Source organism: Lissotriton vulgaris, chromosome 3_1 (genome assembly GCF_964263255.1).
Source record: "Lissotriton vulgaris chromosome 3_1, aLisVul1.2, whole genome shotgun sequence".
NCBI classification, from domain to species: domain Eukaryota; kingdom Metazoa; phylum Chordata; class Amphibia; order Caudata; family Salamandridae; genus Lissotriton; species Lissotriton vulgaris.
In genome coordinates, this window is record NC_141689.1 from 390,978,287 (window position 1) to 390,992,809 (window position 14,523).

The window sequence follows — 14,523 nt, forward strand, 5'->3', positions numbered from 1 at the left end:
TTCCACACCGTCTCCCACCACAATTGCATCAACCGACTACACCAGATTGGAATGAAAAAACTACGCCCTTAGATGGATGGCATCTTTCCTCATGGGACGCACACAGAGCATCTGCCTCCCTCCCTTCACCACACAGCCCAAGTGCATCATCTGCAGCATCCTGCAAGTTTCTTCCCTCAGTTCCACCCTCTTCAACATCTACATTAAGCCGGAAGCAGACATCATCAGAACCCATGACACCAACATAATTTCCTACGTGGACGATACACAGCTCATCCTCTCAGCGGACCCAACCACGATGAAAACCAACTTCCACAGCTGCAAGAACGTTCCAGCCTAGATGAACGATAACTGCCTGAATCTCAACACAGACAAAAACTGAGTGCTGATTTGTGGCAGCCAAACCTTCCTTTGGAATGACTCCTGGTGGCCACTGGAACTCAGACCTAAACCCACATCAAAAGACCCTGCCCATAGCCTTGTCTTCATGCTAGACAGCAAACTCACCATGAAATGGCAGTCAACGAACCTCCAGAGAACTCATGAGAAGACTCCAGATGATCCAGAATGCAGCAGCCAGACTGATCCTCAGCCTGCCTAAAGGGAACCACATCACCCAGCACCTGGGAGACCTCCACTGGCTTCCTATCCAGAAAAGATGGCAATTCAAGCTTCTATCTTATGCCTACAAAGTCCTCAAAGATCATGGGGGGCATACAAGAACCACTACCTGAAGTTTCACTAACCAACCAGAAACCTATGCTCCACTCAACTCATTGTCGCACAGACACCACGCATCGAAGGCTGCCACAGTGGAGGACGATCCCTCTCCCACCTTGCCGCCAAATCCTTGAATGCCCTTCCTCTCCATTTTCGAACATCACCATCACTGATAGATTTCAGGAAGGGTATCAAGGCCTGTCTCTTCGACTGAGACTGGAAGCAAGTACTGAATGATTGATAGTGATCTTAAAACAGAGGTGGCTCTAAACCTACAGCAGTGAAAATCCAGTTACAAGCATATTTTAATTACTATCTTGTCCTAAAGACGTTTTCCATTATTTACTGTCCCATAAACAGTTGTACTGTGAGTTTCCTATTACAAAGTAAAAGACTTGCAAGAAATTCTTAGAAAATAATTAAGGTCATTTCTTATAGGCTACTAAAATAAATTATGGGACACAGGATTTTCTAGTGGCTTACATTACACACAACTGTCCCAATATATTTAGTATAATTATAGAGTATGTAATTAAATAGTCCTATAAGACTGTCCTATAGATCCCTATTATTGACCTAGTAATTTCAGTTTTTCTGACACAAGCATAAGTCAATTTATATAAGCTAAGGTAGAACTTCTTATATGACCCACAGATATACTAAATTATCATTATAAATAATACCTAAGCTTATATTGCCCACACAATAAACTCTATTCTCATTAGGCACTGAAAAACAGGAATTAATTAACGTTAACCAACTCATTACTGGCTATTTTATTGAGCTACAAAAAGTATTAAGTCTTTGCCTGCCTCACATTCAAGTTTCTGGTTGTGCAATGAGACCACTGACCATTCTTATCAATGCATATACTTTACAACTAGTGCCTCAAACAAATAAATCATCTGAATTACATGGAACCTACATCAGAATGCTGGTTATTTACCCACTTGTTAAGACGACTGAAAATAAGGCCATGTGCTTTGAAGATATATCGTAGAAGAGAATACGTGCAACACATATTATCACTACAAAACACATCTGTGCTATCTTTCTCTAACAAATACTATAGAAGTCTCTCATAGTTCCTTACAACAACGCTTTACAGGCCCACTTGCAGTCACTTCACATCCTGCAATCTTTTAATATCCATCAACATTCATGTATGTACACAGAGCAATAATTCACAAAACACCAGACAGTAATCCCTTCTTCTCTCTTCCATCCACCTAATCTATTAGTATCCCATCTTCGACATGATAAGTTAGACCGAGAATGTGAGCTCTCATTACTCACAGTGGTATAGGAGTGATATTTGTGCTGATTTCACTGTGCCTGCATATTATTAGGATGGAACACATAGGAGCAATGCCTCTTTGTGATAAAGATACATTTGACAGTTACCTAACTATTTAGAAAAATTGCATTTGGCAATTACAATTCCATTTGGAAATATGTTAATTTTGGTTAAATGCCATGAATCAAATCAAATGCCATAATGTGTGCAAACGCATTCTATAATTACCCAAGTTCTCACAATCCTTGATACATACAAACACTTCAAAGATCAGAGAGAAATTAAATTGTATTTTACAAACTGAATTCATTAATACTTTATGCCTCAAAATCTTTTCTATTATTGTAAATAATGCAAATTCATCACCGGACCACCACAAGGTAACAATGGACTAATAAAAAGACACAAAAATAGCTCAGTTCTTATTCGGATATTATAATTGAATGCATCCTCAGTCAGTTTTTAAAATAACATTTTAAATAATCTCTGTTAGGGTTAACATATGCTGTAGGAAATGTGTCATGTTGCATAGCGATGTGACTGAAAAGCAGTTAAAAAACTAGAGAGCTAGAATATAATTTTTGATTTAATTTTCTGGGATGTATAACACAGGCAAAAAAGCAAAACATGTACCATAGCCTCTTTTTTAACATGAAATCAAGGTCAGATACCGATGATATATTTCAATGTACTATTTGCAATACAACCTTGCTACATAAAAAGTGGTTATGGCTAGACTTATAATTTTTAAAAAAGCCTTTGACATTACATACTATTCCTAAATATTGTTCCCTCTCATTAGTTGTAGATAGAGGAATACATCCATGCATAGTACAGATACTCCAAGACTCTGCTACACGTCTCTGAAGGGTATAGCTAGCCTGTGATTCTTTAAACATCTTATTTGCTCCCACTGGGGTCTGGCTATGGTCACTATACCAAATTGTCAATGTTTCATATTGTAAGGGAGTACTTGATGAGACTGATTCAAGGTGGATTCACCCTCTATTCAACTGCAAATAAAATTAATTGCACTGAAAATTAGGTTTTATTTTTGTTTAAGCCATATTATACCCAGTGTAACACAGACTTTAGCTTGTGTAACTCATGTTTGATTTGATTTGGGGATTTCTAAACCGCATAGCTGTCCGGAGGCTTATCCGCATTGCCAACAGGAGCCGTGATCAAGAGAGGATCCATCTAGTGGTTTCCAGGAAACAGCCAGGTCTTTAGTCCCTTTCTAAAACCCAGCTCATTTGTTGACTTCTTAATTCCAGAGGCAGCTCATTCCACATCTTGGGAACCAGATCTCCCTCCCCATCTTTTTATTCTGGTGGTGTGTAGGAGGTGGGCGTGGGAGGATCTCAGTAGCCTAGTCGGGGTGTGAGGAGAGATCATGAGTCTAAGCTTTTTTGGACCTTTGTTAACTGCCCTCTGAGCAATGCAGAGGGCCTTAAACGTTACTCTTGTGGTGACTGGGAGCCAATTTAGTTGTTTCAGGGGTTCTCTCACTGATGTATGTTTTTGGAGTTTAAGTAGGAGCCGGGCTGCCGCGTTCTGTACCGTTTAAAGCCGCTTAAATCACATATTTGGGCAAGTTCCCGTATCTAAAAGTGAGGCAAACAATTATCATATATTATGAATGGTAATTGGAATATGGGGGATGAATGCTGCTCACATGGGGCAACTCAATCCCCCAGCATCATCTCCTCTCCCTTTGTTTCAAGTAGTCTGAAGGAAATCAAAAAGATTATAGCCTCATGTGCCCTTGGAGGCGTGAAATGGATTCTCAGCATGTACGTAGTGGCTCCTGGTATCCCAGGCTCCTCCCAGAGGAAGAACGAGTCTGCATGTCTAGAATTTGTGGAAAGCATTAGACAGTGATTAGGCAGTGGTTTCAAGCCCATATATATATATATATGAGTAGGAGCTGCGCTATCCTGCGGTGAATGTTTCCTTGGCTTTGATCTGTGTGAAATACTTGTTGCAATCCTTTGTATGGAGCCAAAGTGCTGCACACTGATGTTAATGATTGTAGGAAAGTAGGATCTGCTTTTATGGTTACCCCCACTTTTTGTCTGGTGCTATACTGTTTCTGACTAGGCTGAAAGGAACCCTGCTAATCAGTATGGTAAGTACTTAGGTTTATCCCAGATTGGAAACTGGAGTACCCTTATCAGTCCCACCTCCCAGACAGGTTTGTATTGGGTCAGGGTGAGAGCACTTGCCAGTGCCATTCACTCTGCTTAAAGGGCACATTTGGTGCCCTCCATGTATAGTCGATTTCAAACCAGCTCAGGGAGCCAATGGCTCCTGCTCTGGCGCAAAACTGGATAAAGGACATGGGAGTATCCTCCCACTGTCCAACCCCTCCCCTGGGTGGGAACCCTGAATCGTCCCAACCCTCTCCTCAAGGTACTCAAGACTTACCTGTAGGTGGGTCACTAGACTCTTCATTGGACAAGATTAATTTCAAGACACCACTTCTTCATCGCCCGTCCGGGCACTCTTGACTTTGCTCTGGGCATCAAGACAGCATTGGGAAGGCTCCTGCTGCTCCTTGTGTTGTTGCCCTGCTCATCTGCTGCAACATCTGTGCCTGTGCTCTATACAGTAACCTTCCAAGGCCTGTGGACATCCAAGACACCTGAAATAATTTCCCTTGAAATGAAGGAGTCACTTCCCTGCATCTGCAGGTACCGCAAAGAAGCAGACTGGTCTGCTGATCCCAAGCTCTCACATACTCTGAAAGGCTCAGCAACTCAGGTGGTGGTTCTTCACATCCCTCGGGCCTGCCCTGTCCTCTCACCAAGTTTGAGGCCAGTATCCTTCATCGGAGCCACAGGAACCGAACTCCTGTGCACCGCGTTGACTTGCTGTTGCAAAGGCTTGTTGGCTTCCTTCCTCCAAGATCTTCGGGCTCCAAGTAGACCTAACCTCCAGCATCTCCATTGACCAAGATCTTCATCCTCACCAAATGACTCCCATCTTGGGCTGCTGCTTTGGTGAGCTGCTTGAGGTCCTCTTGTGACTCCAGTGCCTCCGGTCTGTGGGTCATCTTTAAATTCAGCAGGCTACCTGATTGCTCTGGGCCTGCTCTGACTCCCCTGCTTGTGGTGAATCAACTTCATGTTGCTGGTCCCGACACTGTACCCACTACAAAGGTTGCAGTTGCAAAGGCTTGTTGGTACTCCAGACAGACACTGACCACTCACTCAACTCTCGACATCCAATGTGGAACATCTCGTGCCCAGCTCCTGTCTTCCACAGCATCACCAGGTCCGCACAGCTGCAGTTCAAAGGTCACAGTCTGCTCTCCTGTAACACGCGGCATTGGTGGGCATTCGTCTTCTGTGCCTCCTGGTTACTCCTGATTGGCATAGACTCTGTCCACTTGCAGGTGCTTCTCATCCTGAATCCACCTTTGCGTTTCGCTGGACACTTTCACCTTCACTAGCAGCGGCATCTTCCTGAAGCCCTCCATTGAGTTTGAGGGCAGTTTCCGACGCAACTTCACACCTATGCACCCGGCTTCCCTGGTGAAGGTATCCTGGTTCGTCGGGTATCCACAGGTGGGATGGCTCTCCAACCTTCTGTCCTCCGCCGGGTTTCTTCAGGGTCCACTGGGACAGGTCCGTCTTCTTTAAAATTGTAGCAGTGAATTACCCATTAACTTGTATTGAGCCCACGGTCGTGTTCCCACTCTGCACACAGCCTCCGTGGGGTTCCTGTTTACTTACCTTGGGTGGTTCCTTGGGTACCCGGCACTTCTACATCTTCTGGGTATAACCTTAACTTGAGTTGTGGTTCGCATACCAATATTGTAGTATATAGATTGGTCTTCCCCTGGTGATCACTGTGCATTGGTGCTACTTTTCTGTTTCTATTGAAAAGTATTGTGTGCATTGTGTATATCTCTGGCTAGGAAATATCTGTATGTGTTAGTGAGTGTCTTATAATAAATACCTATTTTTATAAATACACTGTGTGATTCTTTTTCACTTAATCTTTACGAATAAGATTATGTTCTGGTAAAAAAAAAGCTGCTTTACGCTCTTCCTGGACTAAACCTGAAGGCTGCTCTCCACAGCTACCACTTAGAGCGCTTTCTAAGGTTGTCTAAGATTACTAAAATCACCTCCAGGGTTGTATGAATTAGTGCAGGATGCCCACTTACATAAGTGTGCACCATATACTAAGCCAGCTTCTCACAATGATCATCTACTGAGAGACAAATCCTGCATGTGTAGTTGAGATGGTATTAACTACCTGGTATGCTCATCCTTTTTAGAACGAACCATTATTATTTCTATCCATTTCTGCTTTCTCACTTAATGCACCTGCCCATTGCACTCCAGCATCCTCAGTGCATTGAGACCCTCAAGGGTGAGTAGCCATGCTTTACAAACCTCTGATTGATTGATTTATTAAGCACCCAGTTTACAAGCTAGCTAGATCCTGAAAATACTGTGGTTGACACTGAACCCTGCGTGCTCCTGCACTGTTGCCGGTGTGTGCCAGTTAGCACCAGTGGACATTGTGTCACCACAGTACCCCTACTCATGTGCACATTCTCTTAAACACTATCACCTTGCCATGCTTTTACGCAATATTCTTCAAGTTTACTTGCATAGTTACTTAAAATATTTGCAATAATAAAACAATCAATAAACCATAAATATAATCAATAAATATGATGCATACCTGAAAAATATATAAAGAAGAATAAAAGATATGTCCTGTGGACTAAATCCCTTAAAATCAAAGTTTAGGCTCCGTACAAAATTGCTATAAGTGCAAAAGGTGCCAAGTGCAGAGATCTATAAAAACCTTTTAAGCAATACTTGAAACCAGCCAGTTTTCTGAAAACCAGAAGCCACCCCACCCCCTCAGAGCACAGAAGTACAGAGTGCGAGTCCGTAAAGGGATACCAAACACATAGCCATTGCTTCTGTTTTGACGGTAAGAAACAAATGCCGCTATAACAGGATTCCAGGAAAGTCATGGTCAAGGTGGCTCAGTATCTCCTTTTGGCATTACCTTAAGCACAGGTGCAAGAAATGTTACAAGCCGAAAATTTAGCTGTGAGTTGTCAGGGGTGAAGTACGGCAACAAAGCCTGTCTCCTGTCTCTTTGATTAAGGAAGCTCCAAGGAGCTGCCATCTTTCCTCTACTTTAGCAGCTCTTTCCAGATGCGTAGCAGTGCCTGCCCTGCTTAGCCAGGAGGCCTTCATTGTAAAAATTCTCTGCCAATGAGGAAGTGGCAAAGCACAAGGTAGCATACCCCGACGATGTTTGACAAATCTTTCTTTAGAGGTTCTGGCAAAGCTTAGATGGAGGTATTTCTGGGGTGCAGGTGTGGTATAGGTGTTTAATACCATCCAGGCATGAGCTCTGACACAGAAAGTTGCCTTGACTTCCACCAGCAACTGAAGCTTTATTGATTTCCATACTGGTTTTTTAAACACGGAGTCGGTGGTCGGGGTTTTCCACAACTGGGCAAACCCATTCTGATAATAGGGAATCCTTGAGACAAGATCTAGCAGGGGATGTTTCTCTGTGTTGCAGCTCCCATCGTAAGTGGCAAGTAAGAGTGCCAGGCTCAGCCTTCCTGATTTTGCCCCAGAAAATGGTGAAGGCATCTTGCCGTGCCAGAGACTGTTTCTGCCGATTGAATTCCAGTCTGATCTGTGCCAGTGAAATATACTTTGGCAGGCTGAAGGTAATTCTGTAAGCTTTCACTAGGATGCTGTACAGGATTTGTACGTCCCTGTCCCTTGGGAGTTCATTGCCGTATGTTATGGTGGGTAAGAGTTTGGATTGCACTACCAAGAAGTGGGGGGTAAGAACTGGCACCTGCAGCTTTGATGTTAAGTTTTTCAGTGACACTGCCAGTATCAGCCCTTTCGATTTTATTGTTTCTCTCTGGCGTGCGAAGTTACCTTCTTTATCGACAACCAAGACTGGATATTTGTATTCACCAGGGGGGATGCCCTTCTCTCCTGCCTCTGCCAATTTGCTGTCTTATTACGTTTGCATGCTGTGACCTAGGGGAGTGCCCAGGTCCATTTATTAGCAGAAAGGAAGATGTTGGATAGTTCCCTTTCTTTAGAGAGGTGTTGAGTAGGCAGTTTGTTGGTATCATTCTGGCTTCCAGGGCTGTAGAGAGTGCGATACCGTGTTGGTTGAAGAGCTCCCCCAGTTATGCTGCCCAGGACTCTCTGATATGTGGGAGGAGATGCCCCCATGTGATGGGCATTTTAACGTATTAATCATCCTCCAGAATCGTGCATTGTCATTATGTGTTATGTTAGCAAGCAGCTTTACCCAAACTTTATACTCTTGTGCTCTATTTGCGGTCCGCTTGAGCTTCTTTAGAGTTGTTTATGCTGCCCTAGTGATGTTTGCAAAGAGATATCCTCTAGATTTTGTTGAAGAGACCTTAGGGTATCATTTATGCCTTAAGTGGGCCTTTGGGATGCACCCCACTTCCTTGGCTAATTGGTAGGGATTTTGGTTATAAGTTGCAGCAGAGGTTTCCGCCAGACTGCTGGTGAAGGACTCCCATCTTCCTATTTCACTTTCTATTCAGTCTCTTTGCTTCAGTATGTGCCATAGCAGACTGGGACAAATGTTCTATTGCTTCCTGGGCATACCTTATCCTTTTATAGTTGACCATGAAGGTGGTGTCCAGAGCCCTCAACGTCCAGTGGAATGTGGGCTCAGTTGTTAAAGTTGCCTCTTGAGGCGTGTGGTCACAGTCACCTTTGTCTCCCAGTTGAAATGAGACCACACGATGAAACAGTGGAAGGGAAACAAAGGTTTAGTCAATTGTTGAGCAAGGTGGTGAGGAGTAGTAAGATGCCATGGTGGGTTACCTTCTCTGAACCAGCTATTAAGTGCTCTAAGTTTAGGTGGTCTAGATTATCCTAAAGGCCTTTCCCAGTTTTGGTCAGGCAGCTCTGTATGCTTTGTCCTTGCGCCTGACCCAGATTGAATTTCAGACTATTCCAGCGTCAACCATTGAGGAGTCCAGCAGGTGAAGATTCAGGTCCCGTGTGAGGGCGTTATGCGGCGTTTCTCTGTCGCTTATGAATTTCATAAGCTGATCTACCAGCTGGTGTGTGGCATAAGCTTTGCGTTTCGGAGGTTCAACATGACACCTCGGCTCCCCACCGCCATGGGTTAAGATAAGCCCAATCATCCGAAAGCCTCCCAGACCTATATGGACCAATATACTACAGGTGAGGCAATGCTGGGGGTAACAGAATTAATAAAACACAGTCAACAGAGAATGACCTGGCAACAACCCTCCAAGCAAGTCACACCTCCCAGGCGGCTGTGTAAACTAATTGGTGAGGTGCAAGTTCATGTGGGCCTTTTATGTCATGTCCTACACAATGCTACGAGTAAAATGACAAAGGCTGAGAACCGCCTGTCCACAGTGAAAGATGACATTACCAACCATATATCGCAGGCCTTCTGGCCTCTTTTGCACACACCAGAGGTTCATCGCCACTTGGAAGACATAGAAAACCTCCCCAGGTGTAATAAGGTATGCTTTGTGGGAATAGCAGAGGGTGCAGAAAACCCACAAGCCGCAGAATTCCTTGAAATTTGGATCAAATCTTGGATGCCTCCGGATCAACTATCCCCCTGGTTTGCGATTGAAAAGGCACACAGGGCCTTGACACATAAGCCACCTTCCGGGGCTTCGCACAGACTCATGAATACCTGCATTCTCAACTTCAAAGACTGGGACTATATCTTGTGAGAAGTCTGGTTCATCCCAGATGTCAGATACCGCGAAGGTGCTCGTCTTCCTAGACTACACCAGAGAGGTGCACCTCCAGTGTCGTTTGTATGTGGTGGTTAAACTGAAACTCCAGTCCCTCCAATAGGCTGCTCTTCCAGACCCAACATAGGGTTGTATATGCAAGGAAAACCAACTTCTTCAATACTCTGGAGAAGGCTAGGACATGGCATACTGAGTAATGGCTGTTCCGAAGGCTAGGCAGCTCAGCCCCCCTCCCAACCCCCACCTCTGGGGAACAGGTCTTCCAATCCGGTGCAGGCAGACACAGCTCCAAGACAGAAAATAAATCACACTCCTCTAGAGGATGTAGTGCAATAAGAGTAGACTCGCTCTTTCTGTTTTACCAGGTGCAGGACCCACCGCCACACGCTTCGCGCTCATCCCTGCCTACCACCACGGTAGACTTTCCACCGAAGCAGGATGGTCTCCACACGGTGGTCCCTCCCCCTCCTGCTGAGCAAGTGGCTGACACCAACATGTCTCAGAGCCTCACAATATGACCACCATAGCACGCCACGCTCACTCCTCAATTGATCGAATCTTTCTGCCAGCTGCCAACTGTTGCGTTGTATCCCAGGGTCAGATCCTCCCACGTGGAATCTCAGATCACGCTGCTCTTCTTTTTCACCTTGGTTCCCCCACAGATGACCCATGCCCCATATGGCGCATCAATGCTTGGTACTTCCAGGGTGAGTCCTACAGGCAGGTGCTGGAAAGCGAACTGAAAGCCTATTTTCAACCAACAAGGAATCAGTCCGATCAGCTGGCACTTTATGGGCAGCCAGCAGGGTAACTATTAGGGGTTACGCTAAAGACCAAATTATAGAGCTGGAACGTGCTGGCTCCCAACACTCAAGTAAATTGAAGGTCCGTGCCCTTCAGTTGGAAGTGTGCACTGCCGCCGACCTCCAGGGAGAGATTCCTCGGCAACTGGACATAGTGAGAAAGAGATCCGCCTCATGTCGCTTGAGGCTGCGAAGGTATGTGGACCGCCTCAACAGCCAAGATTTATGGGTTGGGTAATAAAAAAAGGCAAGATGTTGTACTGGCTGGCCACCCGCACCCATATGCAATTCAGTTAATACCAGAAATAACTGATAATCACAGCTCTATCCATTGTACCCGGTTGAATAATGCGCAAACATGTGTAGATTACTACAGCCGTTTTTATACGGCAGCCTCCAGATTAGAGGCTGAGCCGGATTCTCAATTCTTGCATGAAAAGGCCCTCCCTAAGCTGTCCCATTCGGAAACCAAGGTGTTGGACCATTATCGGCTGAGGAGGTAGGAGCAGCCATTTCCGTTGTGGCCTACCATATTTCATGAAACCCTTACACCTCAACTACACAGTCTACATAGAGGCTTCAAAGGCTGGTGCTTTTTCACCTGAGATTGATACAGCCACCATTGTGGTCATACCGAAGACACAACACCCATTGGCCTCCTGCTCCAATTATCATCCGATCTCCCTCATCATTAAAACAGATAAGATCTTTGCCACAATCCTAGTCATCCGTTTCATACAAGTCCTTTGCACACTCATACATCCTGATCAATGTGGCTTTATGCAGGACAGGAGCATGTGGCATGGCCTCAGGCATCTCCACATTGCTATGTCGGCCACCAGCTCCCACCCTACTTAGCTTTGCTTCTCGTTGATTTTGAGACCGCTTTTAACACTGTGGGTTGGGCTTTCTTGGACTGTGTGTTGCTGATGGCGGCTTTGGACCTCATTTTCGTGGCTTCGTTCGTATGCTTCACTCCAATCCTACCTCTGCAACTCGCTCGCCTCGTTCTTTCACAGCAAGATCGCAGACATACACAACAGCTTCAGGACACAGCCGACGCACCCCAAGACTGCACCAACGCCCCCCACCACCACCCTCCGCGCCTGGACCCCGATCAACACCAAAGACACCATCCGCACGATGAGCTCCATCCACTCCGGATCACTAACTGACCCCTGCCCGCACCACGTCTTCAACGAGGGCAACTCCGTCATCGCACCCCATCTATGGGACATCATCAACGCCTCCTTCAACACCGCCACCTTCCCAGAGAGCTGGAAGCACGCCGAACTCAGCGCCCCACTGAAGAAACCATCAGCAGAGCCCACGACCTCAAAAACTACCGCCCCATCTCGCTCCTTCCTTTTCCTGCCAAAGTCATCGAGAAGACCGTCAACAGACAGCTGACCGCCTTCCTCGAGACGAATGGATCCCTCAACCACTCACAGTCTGGCTTCCGGGCCAACCACAGCACCGAGACCGCCCTCATCGCAGCCACCGACGACATCCGCACCCTGCTCGACAACGGGGAAGCAGCGGCCCTCATCCTCCTGGACCTCTCCGCGGCGTTCAACACGGTTTGCCACCGCACCCTAGTGCAGCGCCTCAACAACATCGGAATCCAGGAGAAGGCCCTGGAATGGATCATCTCCTTCCTCACCGGAAGAACACAGAGAGTCCGCCTCTCCCCGTTCAGATCAGAAGCCACCAAAGTCATCTGCGGAGTACCACAAGGATCTTCACTCAGCCCCACGCTGTTCAACATCTACATGAGCCCCCTCGCAGTCATCACACGCCAACACAGCCTCAACATCATCTCCTATGCCGACGACACCCAGCTGATCCTCTCCCTCACCAACGACCCCGCCACCGCCAGAACCAACCTACACGAAGGGATGAAAGACGTAGCCGAGTGGATGAGGAACAGCCGCCTGAAACTGAACTCAGATAAGATGGAAGTCCTCATCCTGGGGTCATCGCCCTCCGCCTGGGACTCCTCCTGGTGGCCCCCTGCCCTGGGCAGCGCACCCAAACCGACAGACCACGCACGCAACCTAGGCTTCATCCTGGACTCCTCCCTCGCCATGACCAAACAAGTCAACGCCGTCTCCTACGTCATGCTTCAACATCCTACGCATGCTACGTAAGATCTTCCGGTGGATCCCCACCGAAACCAGGAAGACGGTCACCCAGGCCCTCGTCACCAGCCGACTGGACTACGGCAACTCCCTCTACGCCGGAACCACTGCAAAACTCCAGAAAAGACTCCAGCGCATTCAGAACGCCTCAGCACGACTCATCCTGGACATCCCCCGACACAGCCACATCTTCGCACACCTGAGAAACCTACACTGGCTCCCTGTCAGCAAGAGAATCACATTCCGACTCCTCACCCACGCACACAAAGCCCTCCACAACCAAGGCCCAAGATACCTCAACGACCGCCTGACCTTCTACACTCCCTCCCGCCAGCTTCGATCGACCAACCACGCCCTCGCCGCCGTCCCCCGCATCCAAAGAGCCACAACGGGAGGAAGATCCTTCTCCTACCTGGCTGCCAAGACGTGGAACTCCCTCCCCATCCACCTCCACCTGACCCAAGACCACCTCGCCTTCAGGAAGCAACTCAAGACCTGGCTGTTCGAGCAGTAGAGGACCCCCCTCCCCCAAGCGCCTTGAGACCCTCCGGGTGAGTAGCGCGCTATACAAATGCTTTGATTGATTGATTGAGGGACACAAGAACTGCCTTGTGCTCTACACGGCTGATGTCCTTCTCTTCCTAGCATACCCTGAATCAATTAGCCCCAGAAGCCTCTGGATCATCAAGCTCTTTGAGAGAGCCTCAGGCCTTCATGAAAACCCAGCTAAATCGGTTTTAGTCCCCCTGTCCCTGCCTCAGACTATGTGTCCTGGCAAACTGACATTCCAGTGTGACGTCCAATCTTCTGATACCTGGGTATATGGTTTGTGCTCCACCTGAGCTCACCTGGTCTCTTAACCCTGGTCCCTTGACACAGAAAGCCAAGTAAGACCTCAAGAAATGGCAATCACTTCCGTTGAACGTAATGGGTAGGATTACTCTTTACAAAAGGATGGTGCTACCGAGGTACCTCTATGTTTTCCAGAATCCTCCGATATTCATGCCTCATTGATGGTTCCAATAACTGGATAAGCCGGCAACATCATTCCTCTGGCACAACCCCTGGTCACGCTTGGCACTCACCGCCTCACAAATTTTCAAATATCTGCAACTACGACATGCGCTACACACCCACATACCACGTGACAACCATCTCCCTGAATTTAACCCTCTGGAGGCTAAAATCCTCAAGGGCATGTTGGGCAGGGGAGGCATTTCTCAGATTATCGTACCCTAGTCATCAATGCCACTAGACCATCTCAGAACATGCTGGGAGGGATGGTTGGGCCCCCTTGATGATGACTGATGGAACGCTCAGATTGCACCTCAAGTCATAATATATTTCCTCCAGACTACACCTGGTCCAGACCTATCTATACTGTGTCTACCTTACTCCGGCCAAGCTACACCGAGCAGGCCTTCTTCCTGACTCTACATCTCCTAGCTGTTCCCACACTCTGCCGACTTCTATCATGTGGTATGGCTGTGCCCAGTGATTTAGGAATACTGGACTGCCACAGTGAGAGAACAGACAGAAGTGCTGAGCTAGGAGGTGCAAATCTTGCCTTTGAGGTTGCTAAGGGTCCTGAAGGGCCTACGAGTTTGAGGGCAGACTGGGCATTCTTGGGAACCATGGTGGCTAAGAGTGATATAGCAGCCCGATGGAAAATCACTTCTCCCCTTCCCCTACATTGTCACAGTGGTGGCATGGGGTGGACTGACATGCACAGCAAGAGAGACCTGTGTTTGAAGCCAGAGGGTG

The 14,523-nt window shown here is 47.0% G+C and overlaps 1 protein-coding gene across 1 annotated transcript in view; it reads right to left on the reverse strand.

Annotated features, from left to right (window-relative positions):
- The window catches only part of EMB (embigin), a 115,077-nt gene that overhangs the window by 34,473 nt on the left and 66,081 nt on the right, over positions 1-14,523 (reverse strand). The window lies entirely within an intron of this gene.